We start from the raw sequence: 26,462 nt of genomic DNA, 5'->3' as shown, positions 1-26,462 counted from the left end.
ACTAGGTAAATGATAAAAAGAAATTTTTTTGATGCGGAGTGCTACTTGGCATAATTTCAATGTAATTCTTCTTAATTGTGGTATGAATATTCAGATCCGAAAGATTCAAGACAAAAGTTCATATTGACATAAAAATAATAATACTTCAAGCATACTAACAAAGCAATCATGTCTTCTCGAAATAACATGGCCAAAGAAAGTTATCCCTACAAAATCATATAGTCTGGCTATGCTCCATCTTCCCCACACAAAATATTTAAACCATGCACAACCCCGATGACAAGCCAAGCAATTGTTTCATACTTATGACATTCTCAAAACTTTTTCAATCTTCACGCAATACATGAGGGTGAGCCATGGATATAACACTATCCGTGGAATAGAATGGTGGTTTTGGAGAAGACAAAAAGAGGGAAGATAGTCTCACATCAACTAGGCGTATCAATGGACTATGGAGATGCCCATCAATAGATATCAATGTGAGTGAGTAGGGATTGCCATGCAATGGATGCACTAGAGCTATAAGAATATGAAAGCTCGACAAAAGAAACTAAGTGGGTGTGCATCCAACTCGCTTGCTCACGAAGACCTAGGGCATTTTGAGGAAGCCCATCATTGGAATATACAAGCCAAGTTCTATAGTGAAAATTCCCACTAGTATATGAAAGTGACAAAATGAGAGACTCTCTATCATGAAGAACTTGGTGCTACTTTGAAGCACAAGTGCGGTAAAAGGATAGTAACATTGTCCCTTCTCTCTTTTTCTCTCATTTTTTTATTTGGGCCTTTTCTCTTTTTTTATGGCCTCTTTTTTTTAGTCCGTGGTCTCATCCTGACTTGTGGGGTAATCATAGTCTCCATCATCCTTTCCTCACTTGGGACAATACTCTAAAAATGATGATCATGACACTTTTATTTTCTTACAACTCAACAATTAAAACTCGATACTTAGAACAAATATGACTCTATATGAATGCCTTCGGCTGTGTACCGGGATATGCAATGAATCAAGAGTGACATGTATGAAAGAATTATGAACGGTGGCTTTGCCACAAATACGATGTCAACTACATGATCATGCTAGAAATATGACAATGATGGAGCGTGTCATAATAACGGAACGTGGAAAGTTTCATGGCAATATATCTCGGAATGGCTATGGAAATGCCATGATAGGTAGGTATGGTGGCTGTTTTGAGGAAGGTATATGGTGGGTGTATGATACCGGCGAAAAGTGCGTGGTATTAGAGAGGCTAGGAGTGGTGGAAGGATGGGAAAAGTGCGTATAATCCATGGACTCAACATTAGTCATAAAGAACTCATATACTTATTGCAAAAATCTAGAAGTTATCAAAGCAAAGTATTGCGCGCATGATCCTAGGGGGATAGATTGGTAGGAAAAGACCATCGCTCGTCCCCGACCGCCACTCATAAGGAAGACAATCAATAAATAAATCATGCTCTGACTTCATCACATAACGGTTCACCATACGTGCATGCTACGGGAATCACAAACTTTAACACAAGAATTTCTCAAATTCACAACTACTCAACTAGCATGACTCTAATATCACCATCTTCATATCAGAAAACAATTATCAAGCATCAAAATTTTCTTAGTATCCAACGCACTCAAAAGAAAGTCTTACAAATCTTGAATACCAAGCATATTATTATTAAGCAAATTACCATGCTATTTATGACTCTCAAAATAATCTTAGTGAAGCATGAGAGATCAATAGTTTCTATAACACAAATCCACCACCGTGCTCTAAAAGATATAAGTGAAGTACTAGAGCAAAACTATAGAGCTCAAAAAATATAAGTGAAGCACTATGAGCAAAACTATCAAGCTCAAAAGATATAAGTGAAGCACTAAGAGTATTCTAATAAATTCCAATTCATGTATGGCTCTCTCAAAAGGTGTGTACATCAAGGATAGGTGTGTACAGCAAGGATGATTGTGGTAAACTAAAAAGCAAAGACTCAAATCATACAAGACGCTCCAAGCAAAACACATATCATGTGGTGAATAAAAATATAGCTCCAAGTAAAGTTACCGATGGAAGTAGAAGAAAGAGGGTATGCCTTCCAGGGCATCCCCAAGCTTTGACTTTTTGGTGTCCTGGGATATTCTTTGGGGTGCCATGGGCATCCCCAAGCTTAGGCTCTTGCCACTCCTTGTTTCATAATCCATCAAAAGATTTCACCCAAAACTTTAAAACTTCACAACACAAAACTCAACAGAAATCTCGTGAGCTCCGTTAGCGAAAGAAAACAAAAGACCACTTCAAGGTACTATAATGAACCCATTCTTTAATTATATTGGTGTTAAACCTACTGTATTACAACTTATCTATGGTTTATAAACTATTTTACTAGCCATAGATTCATCAAAATAAGCAAACAACACACGATAAACAGAATCTGTGAAAAACAGAACAGTCTGTAGCAATCTGTAACTAACGCAAACTTCTAGAACTCCAAAAATTCAGAAAAAATAGGAAGACATAGGAAATTTGTTTATTGATCAGAAGCAATTGGAATAACTATTTTATCACGTTATGATGATTTTTAATAATTGTTTTCGTGAACAGAAAGTTTCTGGAAATTACAGCAAGATCAAATAACTATCATCCAAGAAGATCCTATAGGTTTAACTTGGGACAAACACTAATTAAAACATAAAACCACATCTAAACAGAAGGTAGATGGATTTTTTATTCCTAAAAAGAGAAAAAAAACTAAGAATAAAATTGGGTTGCCTCCCAACAAGCGCTATCGTTTAACGCCCCTAGGGATAAAAGCAAGGATAGATCTAGGTATTGCCATATTTGGTAGGCAATCCATAAGTGGCTCTCATAATAGATTCATATGGTAATTTTATTTTCTTCCTAGGGAAGTGTTCCATCCCCTTATTTAATGGGAATAGGAATCTAATATTCCCTTCCTTCATATCAATAATTGCACCAATCGTTCTAAGGAAAGGTCTACAAAGAATAATAGGACATGAAGGATTGCAATCTATATCAAGAACGATAAAAATCTACGGGCACATAATTCCTATTTTCAACAATAAGAACATCATTAATTCTTCCCATAGGTTTCTTAATAGTGGAATCCGCAAGGTGCAAGTTTAGAGATCAATCATCAAAATTGCGGAAACCTAGCAAATCACACAAAGTTTTGGGAATGGTGGAAACACTAGCACCCAGATCACATAAAGCATAAAATTGATGATCCTTAATCTTTATTTTAATAGTTGGTTCCCACTCATCATAAAGTTTTCTAGGGATAGAAACTTCCAACTCAAGTTTTTCTTCATAAGATTGCATCAAGGCATCAACGATATGTTTAGTAAACGCTTTATTTTGACTATAAGTATGAGGAGAATCTAGCACGGATTGCAACAAAGAAAATACAATCAATTAAGGAACAACTTTCATAATTAAATTCCTTGAGATCCAAAATAGTGGGTTTAGCAACATCTAGGGTTTCATTCTTTTCAATCCCACTTTTATCAATTTCATCATCAAGATCTAAAAACTCCGAATTCTTAGAATGCCTTCTAGGTAAAGGTAGATCATATTCAGTTTCATCAAGATTCATATTAAAAAACAAAGATTTGATAGGGGACACATCAATAACTTTTAGATCTTAATCTTGATTTTTATAGGAATTGGAAGAACACGCTTTAATAAAGGCATCTTTCGTAGCACGCATCCTAGCGGGTCTTTCCTTGCACTCATCAATGGAAATTCTCATGGTTGAGAGACTCATTGATATCATGCTTAGGAGGAATAGATCTAAGCTTTAAAGAATCAACATCAAGAGAAATTCTATCAACGTTCCTAGCCAATTCATCAACTTTAAGCAATTTTTCTTCAAGCAAAGCATTGAAATTCTTTTGTGAATTCACAAATTATTTAACACTAGTATCAAATTAAGAGGGAATCTTATTAAAATTTCCATAAGAATTGTTGTAGGAATTTCCATAATTATTAGAAGGATTACTAGGATAAGGCCTAGGATTAAAATTCCCTCTATACGCGTTGTTACCAAAATTATTCCTACAAACGAAATTCACATCCATAGATTCATTATTATTATCAATAAAAGTAGATAAAGGAATATCATTAGGATCAGAAGAAACACTCTTAGTAGCAAATAATTTCATGAGTTCATCCATCTTTCCACTCAAAACATTGATTTCTTCTATCGCATGCACCTTTTTATTAGTAGATCTTTCAGTGTGCCATTGATAATAATTAACCATAATATTATCTAGGAGTTTAGTAGCATCTCCTAAAGTGATTTCCATAAAAGTGCCTCCCGCGGCCGAATCTAAAAGATTTCTAGAAGCAAAATTCAATCCGGCATAAAATTTTTGTATAATCATCCACAAATTCAAACCATGAGTAGGACAATTATGTATCATTAATTTCATTCTCTCCCAAGCTTGTGCAACATGTTCATGATCAAGTTGCTTAAAATTCATAATATCCTTCCTAAGAGAGATGATCTTAGCGAGAGGAAAATACTTAGAGATAAAAGCATCTTTGCACTTGTTCCATGAATCAATACTATTTTTAGGCAAAGATGAAAACCAAGCTTTAGCATGATCTCTAAGCAAAAAAGGAAATAGCTTCAATTTAACAATATCATTATTGGCATCTTTCTTCTTTTGCATATCACATAAATCAACGAAGCTATTTAGATGAGTAGCGGCATCTTCACTAGGAAGGCCGGCGAATTGATCTTTCATAACAAGATTCAACAAAGCAGTATTGATTTCGCAAGATTCAGTATTGGTAAGAGGAGCAATCGGAGTGCTAAGGAAATCATTATTGTTGGTATTGGTAAAGTCACACAATTTGGTATTATCTTGAGCCATCACGACAAACAAGCAATCCAACACACGAGCAAACAAAAGGCAAGCGAAAAAAGGCAAACGGAAAAGAGAGGAGGAGATTGGGAAAGAGAGGGCAAATAAAACGGCAAGGGTGAAGTGGGGGAGAGGAAAATGAGAGGCAATTGGCAAATAATGTAATGCGGGAGATAAGGAATTGTGATGGGTACTAGGTATGTTGACTTTTGCATAGACTCCCCGGCAACGGCGCCAGAAATTCTTCTTGCTACCTCTTGAGCTTGCGTTGGATTTCCCCGAAGAGGAGAGGATAATGCAGCAGAGTAGCGTAAGTATTTCCCTCAATTTTTGAGAACCAAGGTATCAATCCAGTAGGAGGTCACGCGCAAGTCCCTCGTACCTACACAAAAACAATAGATCAACGCAACCAACGCGATTAGGGGTTGTCAATCCCTTCACGTTCACTTACGGAAGTGAGATCTGATAGATAATATGTTTGGTATTTTTGATATAAAGATGCAAATTAAAAATAAAAATCAATGTAAAAAGCAAAGCAATAATAAAGTGATGGAAGATTGATATGATGAGAATAGACCCGGGGGCCATAGATTTCACTAGTGGCTTCTCTCAAGAGCATAAGTATTCTACGGTGGGTGAACAAATTACTGTTGAGCAATTGACAGAATTTAGCATAGTTGTAAGAATATCTAGGTATGATCATGTATATAGGCATCACGTCCGAGACAAGTAGACCGACTCCTGCCTGCATCTACTACTATTACTCCACTCATCGACCGCTATCCAGCATGCATCTAGAGTATTAAGTTCAAGAAAACAGAGTAACGCCTTAAGAAAGATGACATGATGTAGAGGGATAGATTCATGCAATATGATAAAAAAATAACCATCTTGTTATCCTCGATGGAAACAATACAATACGTGTCTTGCTGCCCCTTCTGTCACTGGGAAAGGACACCGCAAGATTGAACCCAAAGCTAAACACTTCTCCCATTGCAAGAAAAACCAATCTAGCTGGCCAAACTAAACTAACAATTCGAAGAGACTTGCAAAGATAACCAATCATACATAAAAGAATTCAGAGAAGATTCAAATATTATTTATAGATAATCTTGATCATAAACCCACAATTCATCGGTCTCAACAAACACACCGCAAAAAGAAGATTACATCGAATAGATCTCCACGAGAGAGGGGGAGAACATTGTATTGAGATCCAAAAAGAGAGAAGAAGCCATCTAACTACTAACTATGGACCCTAAGGTCTGAAGTAAACTACTAACACTTCCCCGGAGAGGCTATGTTGTTGATGTAGAAGCCATCCGTGGTGGATTCCCCTTCCGGCGGAGCTCCGGAACAGGCCCCAAGATGGGATCTCGTGGATACAGAAAGTTGCGGCGATGGAATTACGTTTTTGGCTCCATATCTGATCGTTTGGGGGTACGTAGGTATATATAGGAGGAAGAAGTACGTCGGTGGAGCAAGGGGGGCCCACGAGGCAGGGGGCGCGCCCTAGGGGGGTCGCCCTCCACCCTCGTGGCCACCTCCGTCCTTTCTTGACGGAGGGTCCAAGTCTCCTGGATCATATCTGTTGAGAAAATCATGTTCCCAAAGGTTTCATCTGTTTGGACTCCGTTTGATATTCTGTTTCTTCGAAACACTGAAATAGGCAAAAAAACAGCAATTTTGGGCTGGGCCTCCATTTAATAGATTAGTCCCAAAAGTAATATAAAAGTGGAAAAAAGCCCAATATGGTCCAAAACAGTAGATAAAGTAGCATGGAGCAATCAAAAATTATAGATACGTTGGAGACGTATCAGCGACTGCCTCCCCTGTTTCCACGGTTTGGAGAAGTTGCGGTTGCAGTCACCGCCGCCACCGCCGCCTTGCTTGTTGGGGAAGCCACGCCCGCGATCACCGCTGCCGCCGTTTGACTTGTTGAAGCGCTCGCGTGCCGCCACATTTGCAGACGACTAAGAGGACCCGCCACACAGATTGATGTGAGTCTTGAAGCTTAGGAGCTGCGAGTACAGCTCCGGAACCCTGACAGGCTCGACCCGTGAACACATGGTAGATACAGCGGGGTCGAACTCCTCATCGAGTCTAGTGAGGATGTGAGAGACAACATCTTCCTCGTCCACCTTCTTTCCTGAAGAAGCTAACTCATCACAATGTGTTCTGACCTTACCGACATACTCAGCGACTGAGAGGTTGCCCTTCCGGAGGTTCGCCAGTGCAATCCTGACATTGACGGTCTGTGCGCGGGTATGCGACACCAGCATCCCTTGCACAATATTCCACAGCTCAGCTGCGGTGTGGCACATTGCAACTTGGATGGCCATCTCGCGCGGCAGTGTGGTCAACAGGTAAGAGAAAACCTGCTGGTCTCGCGCATACCACACGCGGAACTCCGGGTTTGGTGCCTTGTACATGGTTTTGTCGTCGTCGGTGGTGACCTCAATGGTCATGGGTGGCACCACTTGCTTGACATCGAGGAAGGCTACCATCTGCGCCCCCCAGATGGCTAAGAGTACGGTGGCGCGCCAGAGTGCTTCGTTCTGTCTCGTAAGCTTCTCCGTGGTGATGCATGCAAAAGGAGACGAGGGGAACGAATTTGTGGAGGAGCTCGCCATGGATGAATCCGAGGTAGGCTCTGATTACCATGAAAGAAAATGTGTTAAGCATTTGATGATATGCATCAGGGACGCATACGTGTTAATATATAAGACAAAAGATTCATGCGGTTGAGGAGGTTGTTGAAGTCTTGACCTCTAGCCCAAGCTATACAAGATATGATAGACTTGCTAACAACCTCCTTGGATAACTCATGCATACACACACATATACACGACTTGTACAAGTTGACACGCTACAACCTATCGTTTAACACCATCACCGCCACGCTGCTGCTCCTGCTCGCCTGCCTCGCCGCGGGGAAAACTGTGCACGCAGCTCGCGGCCTTCTTCGGCACGTAGAGGCACCATCGCCTCTCCAGGGTGTTCCTGGTTGGGCCGACGATCATGCCCCGGCGGAGGCTCCGGTGGCGCCGCCGTTGTTGGAGCTGATGCCAGAGGATCATGGTCACGGAGACGCCTCACGTCTGGGCTTCGAGGAGGATTAGGCGGCGGCGCCAGCGGTGGCCTCAACAAATTCAGCACCAGCTCCTGCTGAATCGGGGCCATCGTTGGCCCTCGGGGTCCTGTGGAGGACGATATGGTGGGTCGACGAGCCCTACTTCTACCGCAGGGTTCCTTGTCCTGGGTCAATAAGAGACGAGATCCATATTGATAAACTCTAAGAAGGAGAACTGAATAAAGTGGCGCGAGTGTGCATGCTATCTTTACTTTGTTTGATTATCTTCTTCCGCAGATATAAACGAGATCAACCACAAACTCATGTAGAAGTCATGCACTGCTTTGTTTTAGTCAAGGGATGAGCAAAGATTAAAAAAACCAGGAGATGAACGGGTCGCAACATAGTGAATTGGTTAAATTTACAGCGCCAATAGATAAAGAAATGAGAAGGTGTGGCTACAAACAATGAGAAAATGTATAAACGATAAAATATTGGAAATGCTCCCCGTTTTGAGTGTATGACCTTGTTGAACCCATCTCATTTCTTGATTTGTTTATGTAGATTAATCCCGATCACTTGCAGCGGCGAATTCTGTGCTAATAGACATGCTCCAAAAATGATATTGTTTCCAATTGAGAGAAAGAGGTCAAATGACAACTTTTTTATGCAAAAGGGAAAATACAAAGAATCATAGTAAATCATCAAGTTGCACGTAGAAAAGGGTGAGCTAAATGAACCAACACTTGAACTAAATTAAATCAGCAAAACATATGCAAATCAGGATTTGTACTTTTATGTTCTGTCATGGGTCGTATTATTGCTGATCCACCTAAAGGCCCAACAACCAGGCTCTCTCGAGCAAGAACGGCCCCTCGTCGCATCGGTAGACCGGAGTGGGTGACGACGTGAGTGGAGCATGTGCTGGTTTGGAGGAGGAGAAAGGATACGGTAGAATAGGCCCTCTTCTTCCTCGAAACATTTCTCTGTTTTCCCCTCCCTAACATCTGTTTTCCCCAATCCCCTTCTTGTTGTAATTTGGATTTGAATCATATTATTATTGGGTAGGCACTTGATCCATATTGGGAGGAGCTGGATCGGACAATTTGTATCAGAGCCGCTCGAATCCTGGCCTCCAAGATGCGCAAAGTCTCAGAGATCATGGCGGAAGTCGATCTCAAGGACTAGATCATCGGGCTTCTCAAGGCGGTGCAAGACCAGAGCACCAAGTTGGACCGCATAATCTGTGACATTGGCATCATCAACGCCTGCTTCACAATCTAAAGCTGGTGAACTCCTATCTTGCCTTATGGAAGCCAAAGATGGATCTTGCTATGAGGGTGCCGCAGACGGAGTTGGGCGAACTCCGAGCGCAAGTTGTAATAGGCAGCGTCATAATAGGCAAGCTTGCGAGCGCGATTTGGTTTGAAGGATCTTTCGCCAAGTCCTCTGACCTATGGCAGCAGGGGTGGTTCTACATCAACGAGCCGAGAGGCTCCAAGTGGGCGGCTATGCCAGCGTTCCGGCCCGGCCCTCCAATTCAGCTTGCTTCATGGATCAATAAGGAATTGGACTGAGGATCCGTCAATGAAGTGCAGACTCTGCAAAGTCGCATCCGAAGCCTTATCGAGAAGGGCATCGATCTTGTGAACGTCGTTCAAGTAATGCTGGTCCGCCGGATCTTGCCATGTCAGCGGCGACCTCACTATATGTGGGAGTTTAACACAGAAGGATGGCGGACCCTACAACACTTCTTCGGCAATACACATGAAGGGATGTGCAAATTATATTTTGGGGAACGAGAGCAATGGCCAGAAACCACCGAAGACGTCGGCCTTGACTGCAATTATTCAGACACTACGGTAAGTACTCAATATCTGAGCACCTTCCATTCGACCATCTTTTAACAAGATATTGAACAACCCGTCCTTGTTTAGGACTGGATAAAGAAAGCGGTGCTAATCTGGTGTCCGGCGCCTCTTCCCGAAGACCCCGCGACCGCCCTGCTGACGAGAATGTTGATTCCAACACCGTACCAGGTGGCTGCGTTCAGGGAAACTGAAGTCCTTTTGCCCGAGGGCAAGGGTGCAGAGGGAGTCCTCCATTGCAAGAAGAGGGCCGCTTCCGAAGATCAGGAGGGGAAACCTTCCAAGAGAGGAAAAACGCCATCATCGAGCGGCTTGGGTCGGGCGAGTGAGGCTGCCGTAGAGCTTGATGATGAGGACGAACCTCGAGGAAAACCGTAAGTGAGGCCGAGGGACTTTTAAACGTACCTCATTCTTTTCATGCTAGTGAAGTGATCATCCGATATATGTTCATCCACGCAGGTTAACGCCTGGTGTTTCTCAATCATCCTCCTCCTCGAGGGATCTTCTTCCGGAGATGATGGAGAGTGACACACCTTCTCCGGCCCCCTCACCCAACAGGGGGGACGATACCGAGGTGTCGTCGCAAAGAGCTCTTCCTGATCAAGTGGTGCAGGAAGCGAAGAAAGCATTGTCGGAGGGTGGCACCTCTGTCAATCAGGGTTCAGAGGTAAAGAACGATGGCCCCGAACCATCCGGTCTATAGCCGAAGACAATTCTGGAGGCGAGTGAGCGGATTCCTTCTAAGGAATGCCGTACTTAGGTAGCGGTTTCTGAAGACCCCGGAGCGCCAGAAATGCTGACGGACATGCTGCGACAAGTGTCCATAACAAAAGAGCACCGTGCCTTGATGGTTACGATGGTCAAAAAGTTTCTATCTGCGAAGAGTGGATTGAACGAGGTCTTCTCGAGCCTTCTAAGGGGTTTTGAGGTTTGCGATGTAGTTTTGTCAATTGAATTTTGCTGACAGAATGCACCTATTGTATATGCAGTAGCCCCTGAGACTCGGATTGCCTTCCGAAGGAAGCGATCGGAGGATCAAAGAGATATGCTCAGGTATTAACCTTGATGTAATTTGAAATATAGGTTGTCTCTCCTCCTGCGGCTTCCCGAAATACAGAATTGGCCGAACTGCAGAGAAATCTGGATATTGCTGAAGATGATATTGCATTGATCAACAGGCGTCTTGACGACTTGCAAGGTATATATTTCGAGCATTCCTTACACCGGTGTGCTTGATGCGGAAAAGAGCTTTATATGAAATGTGCATGATATGCAGATGGTGTTGCCGCCGTGGAGGCCCTTCGAGCGGAGCTAGTTCGGGCCAAGGACCGCGCCCGGTGTAGCGATGCGGCTGCCGAGAAGGCATCGGCTGATCTGTGAGCCGAACAAGCAGCTCGGCACCAAGATGAGGAGAAAATATCAACACTAGCGCTTGACTTGGAGAGTACAGCTAGCCACTGTGAGTACCTTGAGCAGGAGAATAATGCCAAAATGGCTGAACTTGATAAGGCCGTACGAGAGGCAAGTGAGGCTCGTTCTGAGTCTAGGGAAGCTCGTGAAGAGATTCAGCAGGCTAAGGAGATAGCGGCCGGTAAGCCCTTTTGCTTCAAGCTAAGTTCGGCGATCCGGACTATGCACAACTGAGCCAGGTCTGGAGTTCTCCGGACGAGTATTTAGACTTGCCGAAGAGTTCTTTCGATGCAGTGCGGTATTACCAGGCACAAGATGGATATGCAACGGAGAAGCTTTTTTGGTCACAGTTTGGCGCATCAAAGCGCCCTCTGTTGCTAAATGAGCAAATGTCCCAATGGGCCGAGCTGCGTAGGATGTCTGGCGATGCCATGAAGAACGTCATAATCTAGTTGTGGCCAAATGAGCCAGTTCCAGAGAGCTACTTCGGCCTGGTGCGGCATCTAGTTGATGCGGTGCCGCGTATTGATGCGGCCAAGTGTTCGGCGTGCATTGAAGGTGCACGGATGGCCTTTTCCCGAGTCAATATGTTCTGGGGCAAGATGAAGGTCATCGGCGTGGCGGCGAAGGGTCCGCCCAAGGGCAAGAACCATGGTGAGCCGGAGCATTATTTTGAAGACGTCATGGAGGCCGCCCTCCTGATAGAGGGTCAATGCTCGAAGAACATAATGTTCGAGTGAGATGTATTGAAATTGTGAAAGACAATTTTATAATTAATATATTTATGATTGGCGCAAAAAGCTTGAATTCCTCCTGTGCGGCCGTGTGATATAATCTGAAAGTTTTCCAGTCGTGGGCTTCAGCCCCCTCGCAGGAAGTATAGGGGTGTTTGGGAAAGCATTTAATCACTCTTTAACCAACGTCTTGGTCCATGAAGGAGGTGATAATGCGGCGAACCAAGCAATCGGACTATAAGGTGTTAACACTTTCACTTAGCCATAGGAGTTTTATGGTGAGACTACGACATAGCCCCTGGTATGTATGCGGCGTGTAGTGCCTTGCATATTTGAAAAAATCCTTCGTGTGACATGGGGAATCACTAAGGCAAGAAGTCGTCAAGTGGTTGACCAGCTCTCGCCACATCATGACAGTCAATTTTCGGCTTTCTCTAGTGAGGCGCTCATCCGGTTTAGACCAGGGCACAATCGCAGTAGTTCTCCCTTTACTACCCTACCCGATAGAGCGGAACGTAGGGTAGCAAGCACAGGATCCGGGCAACCCAACTATTGACCCAAGACAATAATTCGGAGCTGATGCATATAAGGCCAAACTTGCGACGCTGAAGTACACTATAGAGTTGTTCAGACTTTTGCTGGCGGCTCGTTCGTTCCCATACCAAGCCCCTGGCAGGATATGCCGAGGTGTATCTATAAGCAGCCATTGAGGCCGTACTCATTGTTTAAAGAGTATGAAAGATTAGTTCGGAAGAAATTTACTGGGAGCGGAGCAATATGCCAATGATAAGTTTATGTATGTATATATAAAAATACACCACGGACCCGACTATTTGACATGCTCATGGTCGGGATCAGAGGAAAAAGGGCATAGTACAGGCTCGAAATAAAGAGTGGTCGACAAAAGTAATTTTGTACCTGCTGTCGCCCGTCTGTGTCGCCTATCCTCGGGGAGGGGAATCCTTAACGGAGGTAGGACCTTGGGTGAGTATACGGATCCGAACTCCGATAAAGTCCGTTGTAGATGCTTTCTAGTTGGTCACCTGTTCTTTAAAGATGATAGAAAAAATGAAAAAAAATATATAAAAACATTACGGGAATGCTCTTGGGGTTGTCTGTATTGTGCTTCCACCGATGCCCATGGTATCTTGAGTGCGTACTGATGTGCGCGTGGTGCAAATTTTGCCAGCACAGTAGGTGGGTGGCGCAAGCCGACTGCTATTTGCATTCCGGGATTTGTCGAACGTCGGAGGGAACTGTTTCTGGCCCCTGGTGTTCTGCTGGCGAGCCGATCCGTCGTATTTATCGCCTGGTGGCCTCCTCCCCTTGTCATTAGCGTTAAGCTTGCCTGCCTGCTTGAATACCCAACAGTTACGGTTGGTATGATTGGCTGGCCTATCAGGGTGACAGTGAATCTGACAAGGTCGGTCCAATATCCTGTCAAGGGTGGATGGTCCATCCTGGTTTGCCTTTAGTGGCTTCTTCTGTTGACCGGGCTTCGGATTGCGAAATCCAGCGTTCACCGCTGTGTCGCGTAGATTATTGCGACTGTTGTGTTTGGTTCGTCGTGGCTTGCCATTGCCATCTCGGGTTTTAGAAGTGCCCGGGCCGCTGGCGTCGTTGCTTTTACGAGCAAGCCAGTTGTCTTCTCCTGCGCAAAAGCGGTTCATTAGGGCGGTAAGGGCTGTCATAGATTTGGGTCCTTCCTGGCCGAGGTTACTTGCTAGCCATTCATCTCGGACACTATGTTTGAAGGCCGCAAGGGGCTCTACGTCCGGACAGTCGATGATTTGGTTCTTTTTGACTAAGAACCTGGTCCATAGCTTCCTAGCTGACTCGCCGGGCTCCTGGACAATGTGACTTAAGTCATTGGCGCATAATGGCCGGACATATGTTCCCTGGAAGTTGTCTCAAAAGGCTTCTTCAAAATCTTCCCAGTTGCCAATAGAATTTTCTGGCAAACTATTTAACCAGTACCGAGCTGGCCCTTTAAGCTTGATAGGAAGGTATTTAATGGCGTGGAGGTCGTCTCCGCGGGCCACATGAATATGGAGGAGATAATCCTCAATCCATACCGCGGGATTTCTTGTCCCATTGTATGATTCGATGTTAATGGGTTTAAACCCGTCTGGGAATTCATGCTCCATTACTTCATTGCTGAAGCGGAGAGGGTGTGCGGCTCCTCTATGTTGGGCCACACTATGAAGTACCTCCGGTGGGCTACATTTACGGTGCTCGAACCGGGCGTGGTCGGGGTATATCTTCGTGATCTGTGCATCGATCTTGCGCGTCCTGCTCCACCTTTCGTGTCCCGTTGGATATCGCGAATGTTCCCCTGAGCTGTATTGTTTTGACGGCCGGATGGGTTGATATGGTGCTCTGCTTGGGCTGCTGCTTTCTCTGGATCAAACTGTGGTTGGCCCGCCGCATTGTTCAATGGTGGTATGGGCTCCATCGCCTTGCCATCGTATTGAGGGAGCCACCTACTCTTGGGGTGGCTTTTGGCTGGGCTGCTAAGGCCATATTCTTCGGCGGCCAAAACCTCGGTCCATTTATCATTGAGCAAATCTTAGCTTGCTTGAAGCTGCAGTTGTTTCTCTCTTAAGCTCCTTGCAGTGGCCACAAGCCGGCGTTTAAAGCGCTCCTGCTCGGGGGGTTCTTTTGGCACGTTAAAATCCTCGTAGCCGAGGATCTCCTCATCCTCGGAGAGGGGGAGATAATTATTGTCCTCCGAATCCCCGCATGTGGCCTGTTTATCAGGGCTGTCTTGCCTGCCTTCATGTTCCTCCTGCTCGGATTCTACCTCAGTAGGGTCTTCATTGTCTGGAGTATGGTCTTCTCCGGTGCCGGCAGTATTTTTTCTTGGGCAATGGGGCCTAGAGCGCCGGTGTCTGAGCTGTGTGCCCGGAGGTTTATCCTCGACCGGATCCTCCTTCTCACCGTCGAGAGCGTCGTAAGGTGTCTCTATCATACACACGTCATACCAGGAAGTGCTCGGCCCGTGTCTAACGGGTAGTAAGCTCTGGCCTTTCCCCTCATTGTCGTCCACACCGTCGATGACTTTGGAGCGGGGATCGGGCGTGTTGATTACATCTTCAACAGTGGCTATGAAGCGGGTGGCGGGTGGGAAGCAAAATTCCTTGTTATCCGTCTCTAGCTCGAACCGGACATAGTTCGGCAGTGAGTCCTTCTCCAAGGACAAATTCTTTAAAGGTTTTAGCACGTCACCCAAAGGCGAGTGCTAGAAAATGTCAGCGGCGCTGAACCCGAAGATCGACAACCGATCTAGCTCAGTGTCCGCGGGCGTACATAGTCCGGAACTTATAGCCGGAGACGATTCCAAAGTTCCGTTAGGGCGGATATTGCTGGGCGGTGAGTCCGTGTGCGGCTTTAACTCCGCGGACCTTGCGGCCTCGGATGGCCAGATATGCTTTGGCTCTAAGGCTGTTGTAGCCACAGGAACTATGTCCTGGGCGTGATCCGATGACAGATTTAAGTCACGTTCATCGGAGTGAGGGGGAGCGATTGCCGCGGTCTCGAATCCTTTGAAGATCAAGTCTCCACAGATATCTACGACATAGTTCAAGCTTCCGAATCTGACCTGATGGCCAGGCGCGTAGATATCGATCTACTCCAGGTGGCCAAGCGAGTTAGCCCGCAATACGAAGCTGCCGAATACGAAGATCTGTCCCGGAGGAAGGTTTCTCCTTGGACAACGTCATTACTGACGATCGGAGGGGCCATCGAGCCTTTTGCCAATGGCACAATGGAACTCTCAATGAATGCACCAATGTCGGTATCAAAAATGGCGGATCTTGTGTAGGGGGTCCCGAACTGTGCGTCTAGGATCGATGGTAACAGGAGACGGGGGACACAATGTTTACCCAGGTTCGGGCCCTCTCTATGGAGGTAATACCCTACTTCCTTCTTGATTGATCTTGCTGAATATGAGTATTACAAGAGTTGATCTACCATGAGATCGGAATGGCTAAACCCTAGAAGTCTAGCCTATGACTATGGTTATGTGTATATGCGGTGTCCTTTCCGGACTATCCCCTTCGGTTTATATAGACATCAAGGGGATCTAGGGTTTACATGGAGTCGGTTACATAAGAAGGAATCTTCATTGTTGATCGCCAAGCTTACCTTCCACGCCAAGTAGAGTCCAATCCGGACACGAGTATGGTCTTCGGTCTTCATGTCTTCACAGCCCATCAGTCCGGCCCATGGATAACAGGCCGGACGCCTGAGGACCCCTTAGTCGAGGACTCCCTCACCCTCCTCCATAAATGGCCTCTCTCTTTCTCCTACACCTCTCTTATCTCCCCATTAATTAATGACCCTGGCCCTCGCCCCCTCCACCATAACCCCTCTCCATTAGTTAGCTATGTAGATTCACCTCTCCTCCCCAACAACTCAATCTAGCTAGCTATTTAGCCACACACGTGCTCCCTCGATCGTTCTCTCTCATCATCTAATAATTAACCGCGTCCTCTCGGTCTCTCTTGGGAGATATATAGGTGAGTAAAAAAAGTTGTTCATTTCAAGAATGGGAATATGTGTGCGAATGAGAATATGTGTGTTTGGGAGATATATATATATATATATATATATATATATATATATATATGGAGAGATTTGTATGAATGACATGCCCTCGAGTTGCTTATGTTTTGCCGAAATGTCGATTTGTTTCCGTTTCGGTGAATTTTGAGCAAACTCAGTTTGTCCTATTTTTAGGCAAGGTCATGCCAAAATTTTATATGACTTTGAACCATGCATTATTTATTTTATAACCCTTTTGCTTGTTATACCATGCAGTCGGTCATGAAGGTGAGTGGATGGAAGGTGGAGTGGTACATGCAATCCGCGGTTATGGACATGTATGCAAATAATCAGACTAGGATTGGATGTCCGTGTGCAAGATGCAAGGAAGGAGTCCTTTTGGACCCTTTTGATCGTGGCACTTTGTAGGCGCACCTGCTCATGAATGGTTTCATGGATGGCTATACTCAGTGGATAAGTGAAGAAGAAGAATATGATGAGGATGTCCACATGGCAGGGAATAATGACATGGGGCTAGACGAAGAGATGACTGATCGACACGAAGACGATGGCGCCGGACATGGCGGCGGGGAAGAGTCCGGAAATGATGGCCGCGGAGAAGATTCCGGACACGGCAAAGAAGAGTCGGGACATGGCGGAGAAGAGGTGGTGGTCACGCCACAGTCTTCGACGCTACTAAGTGCAGTCGTGCAGGACCCTCATGTTCAAGACCCCCTTCGGAAGAGTACGCCTAGCGAGAGAGTTGCTTCTAGAGAGGAGGCCAAGCTGGTGCAACTTGAAGTAGACTAGAGGACTCCATTTTATCAAGGTTGCGATCCCGAGGTGAACCGCTTGAGTTTCACGCTCGAACTTCTAAAGACGAAGGCCAAAAATAAATGGACAGACAAAAGCCTTGATGAGCATTTGAAGTATCTACATAATAAAGTTCTTCCCGCGGGGAACCTGTGTCCTACTAGTGTCGAGGAGGCCAAGAAAATCGTTTTCCCTTTTTATTTGCCGCACATTAGGTACCACCCATGCATCAACGATTGCATCATTTATCGGGAGGAGCATGCGGAAAAACCCAGCTGTCCAGTGTGCAATGCTTCTCAATACAAGAAGGCAGGAAAGAAAGCTCCTCAAAAAGTTGTATGGTACTTTCCGATCACTCCCCGCCTACATCGGTATTTCGAAGATTCTAAGGAAGTAAAGCTCATGCGCTGGCACGCGGAGAGGAAGAAGCCCGACGATGGAGATGATCCGAGGCTGAGACACCTCATAGATGGTAGCCAGTGTGGAGCATTCAACACCATATATGGATTTGCTGCAGAAGATCCAAGTAACATCGTGCTTGGTGCAAGTACCGATGGCATGAATCTGTTTGGAAACCAGAACACCAACCACAACACATGGCCCGTGTTTGTATGGATGTACAACCTCCCCCCATGGAAGTGCATGAAGACAAAGTACATACACGTGTGCATGCTGATTCAAGGGCCGAAACAACCGGGAAATAGTATTAACCTGTATATGGGGCTTCTCCAAGAGGAGCTAGACACGTTATGGAAATCACCGGCATGGACATGGGACGCTAGCAAAGGAGAGTATTTCCATATGAGAGCCACTCTGATGATGACGGTGCACGACTATCTCGGTTATGGGTACACCTCAGGCCAGGTGTGCCACGGATACTGCGGATGCACCAGGTGCACGGATGGTACAACGTCTCAGCGGCTTACATCAACAAAATATGGCGGGTCCGGGAAAATCGTGCACATGGGGCATGATAGATGACTCGAGAAGGATGACCCGTGGAGATCTATTCAATGGGTTGGCTGAGCTTCGAGGACCTCCATGTAAGAGGAGCGGCGCCGAAATCGATGAGCTGTTGAGAAACTGGGAACGACACCCCGCGCCAGGAAAGATCAAAAAGGTGTCGGAGCCACTACTGAAGGTATGGAAAATGAGGTATGTTTTCTGGGACTTGGAGTACTGGCCCAATCACGACATGCCTCATTGCCTTGATCAAATGCATATCACGAAGAATGTCCTTGAGAGCTTGCTTGGCACACTAATGAACATGCTGGAGAATACCAAGGATGGGCCGAAGGCAAGGAAAGACTTGGAAGATTTGAAGATCGGGAAAGATCTCCACCATAAAAAGTTGATGGAGAAGACGGAAACGGAGACGGAGGAGGGGGAAAGGGGAATAAAAGTCAACAAGAAGGAGGAGAATTATTGCCCCCCTTCTTTCTTCACCTTAAGTGCGAAGGAGATCGATCAATTCATCAAGTACCATATGGGAATCATAGCCAGTTCCGGTTACTGTGGGAAGATAAGCAGATTTCTAGACCCCATGAAGAAAAGGTTCAGCGGGATGAACTCTCATGATTGTCACGTGATGATGATGCAGATACTCCCGGTTGCCATTAGAGGGATAATGGACAAGCACGTCCTTGACACGCTTACTCATCTCTGCAACTTCTTCAACGTTATCTCTCGAAAGTCCATAAGTGTGAAGTAGCTCCGAAGGCTATAGGAAGAGATTGTTGTCATACTATGTGAGCTTGAGATGTACTTCCCGCCAGCATTCTTTGACGTCTTGGTGCATCTGTGTGTCCACATCATGGACAACATCATCGACCTCGGGCCGACATTCCTTCACAACATGATGCCATTCAAGAGGATGAATGGGTTCATCAAAGGATTCGTTCGTCACAAGTCCCATCCTGAAGGGAGCATCGTCCAGGGGTATCTGACGGATGAGTGCGTCTCCTTTTGCGAGAATTATATAAGCATTGGAGACCCTGCTTTTGGTTTGCCCGTCAAGAAGCACGATGGGAAGCTCGAAGGAGATGGTCACAACAACGGCCGGAGGGAATTGCACGTGGACTACTCGGATCGACGGAATGACTTTGACAGGGCCAAATTAGTAGTGCTACAACACCTAGATGTGGTAGATGATTATGTGTCACGACACAAAGAAAGCATCGCAAAGAAGTACCGTGATAAGGGGATGCTCAAGATGAATGACGAAGTTACTATAGAGCACAACGCCACTTTCTTGCGTTGGTTCAAAGAGCAAGTTCATGAAAATCCCCCGGAAGAGGGCAGTTCGGACGGATTGCTCATACACGGCTTCACACATGGCCCCGCGCCCAAGCTCACGACCTATCAGTCCTACAATATCAATGGGTACACGTTCTACACTGAGGCCAAAGACATGGATAGTGATTACTGATGTCTACTACCCAACCTTCTTCTTGTAAACGTTGTTGGGCCTCCAAGTGCAGAGGTTTGTAGGACAGTAGCAAATTTCCCTCAAGTGGATGACCTAAGTTTTATCAATCCGTAGGAGGCATAGGATGAAGATGGTCTCTCTCAAGCAACCCTGCAACCAAATAACAAAGAGTCTCTTGTGTCCCCAACACACCCAATACAATGGTAAATTGTATAGGTGCACTAGTTCGGTGAAGAGATGGTGATACAAGTGCAATATGAATGGTAGATATAGGTTTTTCTAAACTAAAAATATAAAAACAGCAAGGTAGCGAGTGGTAAAAGTGAGCATATACGGTATTGCAATGAAAGGAAACAAGGCCTAGGGTTCATACTTTCATTAGTGCAAGTTCTCTCAACAATAATAACATAGTTGGATCATATAACTATCCCTCAACATGCAACAAAGAGTCACTCCAAAGTCACTAATAGTGGAGAACAAACGAAGAGATTATGGTAGGGTACGAAACCACCTCAAAGTTATTCTTTCCAATCAATCCATTGGGCTATTCCTATAATTGTCACAAACATTCCTAGAGTTCGTACTAGAATAACACCTTAAGACACAAATCAACCAAAATCCTAATGTCACCTAGATACTCCAATGTCACCTCAAGTATCCGTGGGCATGATTATACGATATGCATCACACAATCTCAATTCATCTATTCAAACCAACACATAGATCCTCAAAGAGTGCCCCAAAGTTTCTACCAGAGAATCACGACGAAAATGTGTGCCAACCCCTATGCATAGGTTCATGGGCGGAACCCGCAAGTTGATCACCAAAACATACATCAAGTGAATCACGTGATATCCCATTGTCACCAGAGATACGCACGGCAAGACATACATCAAGTGTTCTCAAATCTTTAAAGACTCAATCCGATAAGATTACTTCAAAGTGAAAACTCAATCCATTACAAGAGAGAAGAGGGGGAGAAGAAACATAAGATCCAACTATAGTAGCAAAGCTCGCGATACATCAAGATCGTGCCAAATCAAGAACACAAGAGAGAGAGAGAGATCAAACACATAGCTACTGGTACATACCCTCAGCACCAAGGGTGAACTACTCCCTCCTCATCATGGAGAGCGCCGGGATGATGAAGATGGCCACCGGTGAGGGATCCCCCTCCGGCAGGGTGCCGGCATAGGGTCCCGATTGACTTTTGGTGGCTACAGAGGCTTGCGGCGGCGGAACTCCCGATCTAATCTCTGTTCTGGAAGTTTTAGGATACGTGGCTATATATGGGTGAAAGGGGTACGTCGGTGGAGCTAAGGGGGGGTCACGAGGCAGGGGGCGCGCCCCCTACCCTTGTGAGCACCTCCCTCATCTTCTGACGTAGGGTCCAAGTCTATCTGGTAGGTTTCCTTCCAAAAATAACTTCTCCAGTTGATTTCGTTCCGTTTCGACTCCGTTTGATATTCCTTTTCTTCGAAACACTGAAATAGGCATACAACAGCAAATCTGGGCTGGGCCTCCGGTTAATAGGTTAGTCCCAAAAATAATATAAAACTGGATAATAAAGCCCAATATTGCCCAAAACAGTAGATAATATAGCATGGAGCAATCAAAAATTATAGATACGTTGGAGACATATCAAGCATCCCCAAGCTTAATTCCTGCTCGTCCTCGAGTAGGTAAATGATAAAAAAGAATTTTTGATGCGGAGTGCTACTTGTCATAATTTCAATGTAATTCTTCTTAATTGTGTTATGAATATTTAGATCCGAAAGATTTAAGACAAAAGTCTATATTGACATAAAAATAATAATACTTCAAGCATACTAACAAAGCAATTATGTCTTGTCAAAATAACATGGCCAAAGAAAGCTATCCCTACAAAATCATATAGTCTGGCTATGCTCTATCTTCACCACACAAAGTATTTAAATCATGCACAACCCCGATGACAAGCCAAGCAATTGTTTCATACTTTTGACATTCTCAAAACTTTTTCGATCCTCACGCAATACATGAGCGTGAGCCATGGATATAGCACTATATGTGGAATAGAATGGTGGTTGTGGAGAAGACAAAAAGGGAGAAGATAGTCTCACATCAACTAGGCGTATCAACGGGCTATGGAGATGCCCATCAATAGATATCAATGTGAGTGAGTAGGGATTGCCATGCAACGGATGCACTAGAGCTATAAGCATATGACAGCTCAACAAAAGAAACTAAGTGGGTGTGCATCCAACTCGCTTGCTCACGAAGACCTAGGGCATTTGAGGAAGCCCATCATTGGAATATACAAGCCAAGTTCTATAATGTAAAATTCCCAATAGTATATGAAAGTGACAAAATGAGAGACTCTCTATCACGAAGATCATGGTGCTACTTTGAAGCACAAATGTGGTAAAAAGGATAGTAACATTGTCCCTTCTCTCTTTTTCTCTCATTTTTTTGGGCCTTTTCTCTTCTTCTTTTATGGCCTCTTTTCTTTTTTTTCTTTTTTTCTTTTTCGTCCGGAGTCTCATCCCGACTTGTGGGGTAATCATAGTCTCCATCATCCTTTCCTCACTGGGACAATGCTCTAATAATGATGATCATCACACTTTTATTTTCTTACAACTCAACAATTACAACTCAATACTTAGAACAACATATGACTCTATATGAATGCCTTCGGCGGTGTACCGGGATATGGAATGACTCATGAGTGACATGTATGAAATAATTATGAACGGTAGCTTTGCCACAAATACGATATCAACTACATGATCATGCTAAGCAATATGACAATGATGGAGCGTGTCATAATAAATGGAACGGTGGAAAGTTGCATGGCAATATATCTCGGAATGGCTATGGAAATGCCATGATAGTTAGGTATGGTGGCTGTTTTGAGGAAGGTATATGGTGGGTGTATGATACCGGCGAAAAGTGCGCGGTATTAGAGAGGCTAGCAATGGTGGAAGGATGGGAAAAGGTGCATATAATCCATGGACTGAACATTAGTCATGAAGAACTCATATAATAATTGCAAAAATCTAGAAGTTATCAAAGCAAAGTATTACGCGCATGCTCCTAGGGGGATAGATTGGTAGGAAAAGACCATCGCTTGTCCCCGACAGCCACTCATAAGGAAGACAATCAATAAATAAATCATGCTCCGACTTCATCACATAACGGTTCACCATACGTGCATGCTACGGGAATCACAAAATTTAACACAAGTATTTTTCAAATTCACAACTACTCAACTAGCATGACTCTAATATCACCATCTTCATATCTCAAAACAATTATCAAGCATCAAACTTTTGTTAGTATTCAACACACTCATAAGAATTCTTACAAATCTTGTATGCTTAGCATATTATGATTGTTTAAGCAAATTACCATGCTATTTAATAATCTCAAAATAATATAAGTGAAGGATGAGAGATAAATAGTTTCTATAAAACAAATCTACCACCGTGCTCTAAAAGATATATGTGAAGTACTAGAGTAAAAACTGACTACTCTGAAAGATATAAGTGAAGATCAATGAGTACTCGAATAATTATGCAACTATGTGAAGACTCTCCCATTTGAAGAATTTCAGATCTTGATACTTTATTCAAACAGCAAACAAAACAAAATAAAATGACATGACGCTCCAAGCAAAACACATATCATGTTGTGAATAAAAATATGGCTCCAAGTAAAGTTACCGATGAACGAAGATGAAAGAGGGGATGCCTTCCGGGGCATCCCCAAGCTTAGACGCTTGGTTATCCTTGAATATTACCTTGGGGGGCCTTGGGCATCCCCAATCTTAGGCTCTTGCCACTCTTTATTCCATAGTCCATCGAATCTTTACCCAAAACTTGAAAACTTCACAACACAAAACTTAACAGAAAACTCGTGAGCTCCGTTAGCGAAAGAAAACAAAAGACCACTTCAAGGTACTGTAATGAACTCATTCTTTATTTATATTGGTGTTAAACCTACTGTATTCCAACTTCTATATGGATTATAAACTATTTTACTAGCCATATATTCATCAAAATAAGCAAACAACACACGAAAAACAGAATCTGTCAAAAACGAAACAGTCTGTAGTAATCTGTAACTAACGCAAAATTCTGGAACTCCAAAAAATCTACCAAAATTGGGCGACCTAGACAATTTTTTTATTGATCAGAAGCAATTGGAATCAGTATTTTATCACGTTCTGGTGATTTTTAATAATTCAGGCACTGAGCGCAAAGTTTCTGGAAATTACAGCAAGATCAAATAACTATCATCGAAGAAGATCCAATAGGTCTAACTTGGCACAAACATTAATTAAAACACAAAACCACATCCAAACAGAAAGTATATGGGTTATTTAATCCTAAACCGAACCAAAGAAAGAAACTAAAATAAAATTGGGTTGCCTCCCAACAAGCGCTAACGTTTAAAGCCCCTAGCTAGGCATGATGATTTCAATGATGCTCACATAAAAGATAAGAATTGAAACATAAAGAGAGCATCATGAAGAATATGACTAGCACATTTAAGTCTAACACATTTCCTATGCATAGGGATTTTGTGAGCAAACAACTTATGGGAACAAGAATCATCTTGCATAGGAAGGTAAAACAAACATAACTTCAAAACTTTAAGCACATAGAGAGGAAACTTGATATTATTGCAATTCCTACAAGCATATGTTCCTCCCTCATAATAATTTTCAGTAGCATCATGAATGAATTCAACAATATAACCAACACCTAAAGCATTCTTTTCATGATCTACAAGCATAGAAACTTTATTACTTTCCACATAAGAAAAATTCTTCTAATGAACAATAGTGGGAGCAAACTCAACAAAATAACTATCATGTGATTGAGAATTAAGATCAAGATGACAAGTTTCATCGTTATCATTATTCTTTAAAGCATACGTGTCATCACAATAATCATCATAGATAGGAGGCATGCTTTCATCATAGTAAATTTGCTCATCAAAGCTTGGGGGACAAAAAATATCATCTTCATCAAACATAGCTTCCCCAAGCTTGTGGCTTTGCATATCATTAGCATCATGGATATTCAAGGAATTCATAATAACAACATTGCAATCATGCTCATCATTCAAAGATTTAGTGCCAAATATTTTAATGCATTCTTCTTCTAACACTTTGGCAAAATTTTCCTTTTCATCATACTCACGAAAGATATTAAAAAGGTGAAGCGTATGTGGCAAATTCAATTCCATTTTTTTGGTAATTTTCTTTTATAAACTAGACTAGTGATAAAACAAGAAACAAAATGATTCGATTGCAAGATCTAAAGATATACCTTCAAGCACTCACCTCCCCGGCAACGGCGCCAGAAAAGAGCTTGATGTCTACTACGCAACCTTCTTCTTGTAGACGTTGTTGGGCCTCCAAGTGTAGAGGTTTGTAGGACAGTAGCAAATTTCCCTCAAGTGGATGACCTAAGGCTTATGAATCCATAGGAGGCGTAGGATGAAGATGGTCTCTCTCAAGCAACCCTGCAACCAAATAACAAAGAGTCTCTTGTGTCGCCAACACACCCAATACAATGGTAAATTGTATAGGTGCACTAGTTCGGCGAAGAGATGGTGATACAAGTGCAATATGGATGGTAGATATAGGTTTTCGTAAACTGAAAATATAAAAACAGCAAGCTAACAAGTGGTAAAAGTGAGTGTAAACGGTATTGCAATGATAGGAAACAAGGCCTAGGGTTCATACTTTCACTAGTGCAAGTTCTCTCAACAATAATAACATAGTTGGATCATATAACTATCCCTCAACATGCAACAAAGAGTCACTCCAAAGTCACTAATAGCGGAGAACAAATGAAGAGATTATGGTAGGGTACGAAACCACCTCAAAGTTATTCTTTCCAATCAATCCATTGGGCTATTCCTATAATTGTCAAAAACAGCCCTAGAGTTCGTACTAGAATAACACCTTAAGACACAAATCAACCAAAACCCTAATGTCACCTAGATACTCCAATGTCACCTCAAGTATCCGTGTGCATGATTATACGATATGCATCACACAATCTCAATTCATCTATTCAAACCAAGACATAGAACCTCAAAGAGTGCCCCAAAGTTTCTACCAGAGAATCACGACGAAAACGTGTGCCAACCCCTATGCATAGGTTCATGGGCGGAACCCGCAAGTTGATCACCAAAACATACATCAAGTGAATCACGTGATATCCCATTGTCACCACAGAAACGCACGGCAAGACATACATCAAGTGTTCTCAAATCTTTAAAGACTCAATCCGATAAGATTACTTCAAAGGTAAAACTCAATCCATTACAAGAGAGAAGAGGGGGAGAAGAAACATAAGATCCAACTATAATAGCAAAGCTCACGATACATCAAGATCGTGCCAAATCAAGAACACGAGAGAGAGAGAGAGAGAGAGATCAAACACATAGCTACGGGTACATACCCTCAGCCCCGAGGGTAAACTACTCCCTCCTCGTCATGGAGAGCGCCGGGATGATGAAGATGGCCACCGGTGAGGGATCCCCCCTCCGGCAGGGTGCCGGAACAGGGTCCCGATTGACTTTTGGTGGCTACAGAGGCTTGCGGCGGCGGAACTCGCGATCTAATCTCTATTCTGGAAGTTTTAGGATACGTGGGTATATATGGGTCAAAGGGGTACGTCGGTGGAGCTAAGGGGGGGGCATGAGG

At 43.8% G+C, this 26,462-nt stretch overlaps 2 pseudogenes; one reads left to right on the top strand and one right to left on the bottom strand.

Moving 5' to 3' along the window:
* Nucleotides 1-6,890: 6,890 nt before the first annotated feature.
* LOC125526157 (small nucleolar RNA Z247) lies at nt 6,891-7,029 on the bottom strand (annotated as a pseudogene).
* A 4,288-nt stretch (nt 7,030-11,317) lies between these two features.
* LOC147961733 (uncharacterized) lies at nt 11,318-17,325 on the top strand (annotated as a pseudogene).
* Nucleotides 17,326-26,462: the final 9,137 nt, after the last annotated feature.

Source organism: Triticum urartu, chromosome 7A (assembly GCF_056163025.1).
Source record: "Triticum urartu cultivar PI428250 chromosome 7A, HENAU_Tu73, whole genome shotgun sequence".
In the NCBI taxonomy this organism is placed as follows: Eukaryota; Viridiplantae; Streptophyta; class Magnoliopsida; order Poales; family Poaceae; genus Triticum; species Triticum urartu.
Note: the sequence above shows the minus strand (reverse complement) of the source record. Positions and strands in the feature narration are given on the sequence as shown.